At 41.1% G+C, this 6842-nt stretch overlaps 1 pseudogene; it reads left to right on the forward strand.

Annotated features, from left to right (window-relative positions):
• Window positions 1-4700: 4700 nt before the first annotated feature.
• LOC121847642 lies at window positions 4701-6586 on the forward strand (annotated as a pseudogene).
• The last annotated feature ends 256 nt before the right edge of the window (window positions 6587-6842 follow it).

Raw genomic sequence — 6842 nt, forward strand, 5'->3', positions numbered from 1 at the left:
TTAGCCGTACCCTCATCCTACTCCTCTGTTCCTCGGGTGATGTAGAGGTTAACCCAGGCCCTGTGTGTCCCCAGGCGTTCTCATTTGTTGACTTCTGTAATCAAAAAGGCCTTGGTTTCATGCATGTTAATATCAGAAGCATCCTCCCTAAGTTTGTTTTACTAACTGCTTTAGCACACTCCGCCAACCTTGATGTCCTTGCCGTGTCTGAATCCTGGCTTAGGAAGGAAACCAAAAATTCTGAAATTTCCATCCCCAACCACAACATTTTCCGTCAAGATAGAACTGTCAAAAAGAGAGGAGATGCAATTTACTGCAGAGATGGCCTGCAAAGTTCTGTCATACTTTCCAGATCCATGCCCAAACAGTTTGAGCTTTTAATTTTAAAAATGAATCTCTCCAGAAATAAGTCTCTCACTTTTGCCGCCTTTTATAGAACCCCTTCCGCTCCCAGCTGTGCCCTGGACACCATATGTGAATTGTTTGCCCCCTATCTATCTTAAGAGTTCGTTCTATTAGGTGACCTAACCTGGGATATGCTTAACACCCTGACCGTCCTACAATCCAAGCTAGATGCCCTCAATCTCACACAAATTATCTGTGAACCCACCAGGTACAACCCTAAATCCGTAAACATGGACACCCTCATAGATATTATCCTGACCAACTTGCCCTCCGAATAAACCTCTATTATTTTCAATCAGGATCTCAGCGATCATTGCCTGCATCCGTTATGGGTCCGCGGTCAAACGACCACCCCTCATCACTGTCAAACGCTCCCTAAAACACTTCTGCAAACAGGCCTTTCTAATCGACCTGGCCCGGGTATCCTGGAAGGATTTTGACCTCATCTCGTCAGTAGAGGATGCCTGGTTGTTCTTTAAAATTAATTTCCTCACCACCTTAGATAAGCATGCCCCTTTCAAAAAAGCTAAAAACAGATATAGCCCTTGGTTCAATCCAGACCTGACTGCCCTCGACCAGCACAAAAACATCCTGTGGCGTACTGTACTAGCATCGAATAGTCCCCGCGATATGCATCTTTTCAGAGAAGTCAGGAACCAATACACACAGTCAGTTAAGAAAGCAAAGCTTTTTCAAACAGAAATTTGCATCCTGTAGCTCTAACTCCAAAAACATTTGGGACACTGTAAAGTCCAAGGAGAATAAGAGCAACTCATCCCAGCTGCCCACTGCACTGAGGCTAGGAAACACTGTCACCACCGATAACTCCACGATAATCAAGAATTTCAATAAGCATTTCTCTACAGCTGGCCATGCTTTCCTCCTGGCTACCCCAACCCCAGCCAACAGCTCCCCACCCCCCGCAGCTACTTGCCCAAGCCTCCCCAGCTTCTCCTTCACCCAAATCCAGATAGCTGATGTTCTGAAAGAGCTGCAAAACCTGGACCGGTACAAATCAGCTGGGCTCTCTTTCTAAAAATTATCTGCCACCATTGTGGCAACCCCTATTACTTGTCTGTTCAACCTCTCTTTTGTATCGTCCGAGATTCCTAAAGATTGGAAAACTGCCACGGTCATCCACCTCTTCAAAGGTGGTGACACTCTAGACCCAAACTGTTACGGACCTATATCCATTCTGCCCTGCCTTTCTAAAGTCTTCGAAAGCCTAGTTAACAATGAGATCACTGACCATTTCGATTCCCACTGTACCTTCTCCACTGTGCAATCCGGTTTCCGAGATGGTCCCGGGTGCACCTCAACCACGCTCAAGGTACTAAATGATATCATAAGACAGTACTGTACAGCCGTCTTCATCGACCTGGCCAAGGCTTTCGACTCTGTCAATCACCATATTCTTATAGGCAGACTCAACAGCCGATAAGAACAACCGATCAATCAACAACCGATCGATACCCACACCCACCCGACTAGCATCACTACTCTGGACGGTTCTGACTTAGAATATGTGGACAACTACAATTCCTAAGTGTCTGGTTAGATTATAAACTCTCCTTCCGGACCAGCTTCCTATTTCGCAACAAAGCACCCTTCACTCACGCTGCCAAACATACACTCGTAAAACTGACTATCCTATCGATCTTTAACTTCGGCGATGTCATTTACAAAATAGCCTCCAACACTCTACTCTGCAAACTGGATGCAGTATATCAGTGCCATCCGTTTTGTCACTAAAGCCCCATATACCACCCACCACTGCAACCTGTATGCTCTTGTCGGCTGGCCCTCGCTATTCGTTGCCAAACTCACTGTCTCCAGGTCATCTATAAGTCTTTGCTCGGTAAATCTCTGCCTTAACTCAGCTCACTGGTCACCATAGCAACACCCAACCATAGCACACGCTCCAGGAGGTTTATCTCACTTGTCATTCCCAAAGCCAAAACCTCCTTTGGCTGCCTTTCGTTCCAGTTCTCTGCTGCCAATGACTGGAACGAATTGCAAAAATCGCTGAAGTTGGAGACTTATATCTCCCTCACTAACTTTAAGCATCAGCTATCTGAGCAGCTTACCAATCGCTGCAGCTGTACACAGCCCATCTGTAAATAGCCCATTCAACTGCCTACCTCAATCCCATGTTTTTATTGACTTTTTTTGCTATTTTGCACACCAGTATTTCTACTTGCACATCCTCATCTGCACATCTATCACTCCAGTGTTAATTTGCTAAATTGTAATTACTCCGCTACTATGGCCTATTTATTGCCTTACCTCCGTACTCCATTTGTACACACTGTATATATATTTTTCTATTGTGTTATTGACTGTACGTTTGTTTATCCCACGTGTAACTCTGTGTTGTTGTTTTTGTCGCACTGCTTTGCTTTATCTTGGCCAGGTCGCAGTTGAAAATGAGAACTTGTTCTCAACTGGCCTACCTGGTTAAAAACTTCTTAGGTTCGATATGACAACAGCCAGTGAAAGTGCAGGGCGCCAAATTCAAAACAACAGAAATCTCATAATTAAAATTCCTCAAACATACAAGTATCTTATACCATTTTAAATGTAATCTTGTTGTTAATCCCACCACAATGTCCGATTTCAAATAGGCTTTACAGCGAAAGCACCACAAATGATTATGTTAGGTCAGCACCCATTCACAGAAAAACACAGTCATTTTTTCAGCCAAAGAGTGGAGTCACAAAAATCAGAAATATAGATAGAATTAATCTCTAACCTTTGATGATCTTCATCAGATGACACTCATCGGACTTCATCTTACACAATACATGTATGTTTTGTTCGATAAAGTTCATATTTATAAAAAAAACTCAGTATACGTTGGCGCATTATGTTCAGTAGTTCCAAAAACATTCGGTGATTTTGCAGAGAGCCACAACAATTTACAGAAATACTCATAAAAATGTTGATGAAAATACAAGTGTTATACATGGAAATATAGATAAACCTCTCTTAATGCAACCGCTGTGTCAGATTTCAAAAAAGCTTTACGGAAAAAGCAAACCATGTAATAATCTGAGTACGACCCAACCGGCCCAAAACATATCCGCCATATTTTGCAGTCAACAGAAGTCAGAAATAACATTATAAATATTCACTTACCTTTGATGATCTTCATCAGAATGCACTCCCAGGAATCCCAGTTCCACAATAAATGTTTGATTAGTTCGATAATGTCGATCATTTAGGTCCAAATAGCTACTTTTGTTAGCGCGTTTGGTAAACAAATCAAAACTCAAAAAAGCGTGTTCACTAGTTGCAGACGAAATGTCAAAATTGTTCCGTTACAGTCCGTTGAAACATGTCAAACGATGTATAGAATCAATCTTTAGGATGTTTTTAACATAAAACTTAAATAATGTACCAACCGGAGAAATACTTTGTTTTCAGAAAAGCAAATGGAACGGGAGCTACCTCTCATGTGAATGCGCGTGACCAGCTCGTGGCTGCTGGCAGACCTCTGACTCATTCCCCTCTCATTCAGCCCCCCGTCACAGTAGAAGCCTCAAACAAGTTTCTAGAGACGGTTGACATCTAGTGGAAGCCTGACCAATATCCCGCTGAGTTGAAAATCGACCAACCTCAGATATCCCACTTCATGGTTGGATTTTTTCTCTGATTATACTCACAGACATCATTCAAACAGTTTTACAAACTTCAGAGTGTATTCTATCCAGAATATACTAATAATATGCATATATTAGCAACTGGGACTGAGGAGCAGGCAGTTTACTCTGGGCACCTTATTCATCCAAGCTACTCAATACTGCCCCCAGCCATAAGAAGTAAAGGAGAAATAAAAATAAAAAATCGTAACTTTATTGACAACACCAACAACAACCAAAGTGCTTCTTCATTCAGTACTCTGGTAAAGACAGTTATGCAGTGCTCCACGTTGGATCCAACATCCCTAAGAAATTGATATTTATAATGTTATTGTCTGCTTGATTTACTGTAGGGGCCACTTTAGTCTGTTTGCACACAGAGATACTTTGCTCAATGTGTAGAGAACTGTTCCTTGATGGATAGGCTATTGTACAACACACAGTGCTATGTTCCTATATTTGTTGTTAGGTGAAGTTATGGGTCCTACAGTAGGTCTATGTTATTGTAAGGTAAAGATTATTCACAAAATTGTTATGGGTCCTGACAGGTTATGTTATTGTTATGGGTCCTAGAGTACATTTTATGTATGTCTTGCAACAACACCAAAGTGCTTCTTGATTTTTACCTAGGTCTGTTTGTTGTTAGGTGAAGTTATGGGTCCTACAGTAGGTCTATGCTGTTATTGATGGAAAATTAGCAAAAAGGTTTTACAGTAGAAGTGTTTTTTTAAATACAATGTTGATTTGTTATGGGTCCAAACATGATTTTATGTTATTGACATTATGGGCCTACAAGTAACAAACTAGTGTGAAATGTCTTGCAAAGCAACCTGGAAAAGTGCTTCTGAGTTTTCATTACATAAGTATATTTGATGTTAGGTGATGTTATGGGCCAATTTGGCAAACAGTGTACAAACCCTCATTGTCAGGCTAATGGAAAAGCTAGCCAAAGAGCATTTTACTGGTTGAAGTGTTTTTTAAATACAAAGCGGTTGATTTGCGATGATGACACAAACATTATATTAAGCAGGACGTTCAAATGATCCTTACAATTATAATCCAAAGTCGTGTGAAATGCACTCATATGCAACCTGGACATGGAGGTTACTCCCCTGAGTTTTCCCCCATTCACATTCAGAATACATTGTGAATAACCCAAATCTTTGCTCAACATTTTTGCTCCAGGCAGATATACTACATCCATAACTATCGGTTTCCTCATTAGTGGGGAGTTTCTACAACCAAATTGCATGTGCATCGCCCTCATGACGCAATTCTAGGATACACAGAAAGGGGCCTATATTGGAGACCAAAAGTTGTCTGCTTTGAGTTTCAACAACTTTTACTTATTTCTAGCCTAAAATCATTGATTTTGACAGTTCTTGCTCTTTTTAAGACAATTGTCAAATAATTTTAACATTCATTACAAACACACAGGTGAGAAACATCATCCTCTGGCTCGCTGTTGGCATCATGATTTTACAGTGGATTTCCACTGTTGTGAAACCTTTAACCATCAGGGAAGAGACTTTGCTTGTTCTGTCAGGAAGAGTTTTGTTTCTTCAGACAGCAATACTGTGGATCACCGGGGAGCCTCAAAACCTTTTATCTGTGCTCAATGTGGGAAGAGTTTTACGATCAGAACACATCAAGAAGTCTGATTATACACCGGAGAGCACACCTGCAGAGATCCACAGGGAGAGAGAACTCACTGCTGTCTCTCTGACTGTGGGAAGAGTTTTGTCACATCTAGCAGTCTGATTATACACCGGAGAGCACACACAGGGGAGGCATCAATGTCTCTAGCAGTCTGATTATACACTATAGAACACACACAGGAGAGAAACCTTTAGCTGTGATCAATGTGGGAAGAGTTTTGTCAATCTAGCCTGATTATCACCAGAGAACACACACAGGAGAGAATTTTATAGCTGTGCTCAATGTGGGAAGAGTTTTACTCATTCAAGGGGCCTGATATCACACCAGAGAACACACACAGGAGAGAAACCTTATAGCTGTACTCAATGTGGGAAGAGTTTTACTCATTCATCTGGCCTTATATCACACCAGAGAACACACACAGGAGAGAATCCTTATAGCTGTGATCAATTTGGGAAGAGTTTTGTTCAATCTTGCCAGCTTACTGGACACCAGAGAACAAATACAGGAGAGAATCCTTATAGCTGTGGTCAATGTGGGAAGAGTTTTACTCATCTAAACAACCTGATATCACATCAGAGAACACACACAGGAGAGAACCCTATCGCTGTGATGAATGTGGGAAGTATTTGACTGGTTCTTGCAATCTGACGCTTCATCAGAGAACACACACAGGATAGAAATCTTATAGCTGTTCTCAATGTGGGAAGAGTTTTGTTACATCTAGAAACCTGACATTACACCACAGAACACACACAGGAGAGAAATCCTACAGCTGTCATCAATGTGGGAAGTGTTTTACTTTGTCAAACAGCCTGGTACAACACCAGATAACACACACAGGAAAGAAATCTCGTAGCTGTGACCAGAGATAATCTGATAAAATACCTCTGATCAAACATCAGAAAATACATACATGAAGGAGATGTTTCATGATATCAATGAATTTATGTCACAATGTACAATGTTTTAACATTGTAGAAGGAGTATTTTAATAATGTCACAATGTCGAACCCTAAATGTTTGCCCCCTGTTCTATTGATTTCAACTTGATGGGGATATTAGCTTCATGAAAAATTCAGGCTCTGAATTGAAAGAGTACTATTTATGTGATTTAACAAAAATTGACTAACAAAA

The sequence above is a fragment of the Oncorhynchus tshawytscha genome, linkage group LG10, assembly GCF_018296145.1.
Source record: "Oncorhynchus tshawytscha isolate Ot180627B linkage group LG10, Otsh_v2.0, whole genome shotgun sequence".
Classification (NCBI taxonomy): Eukaryota; Metazoa; Chordata; class Actinopteri; order Salmoniformes; family Salmonidae; genus Oncorhynchus; species Oncorhynchus tshawytscha.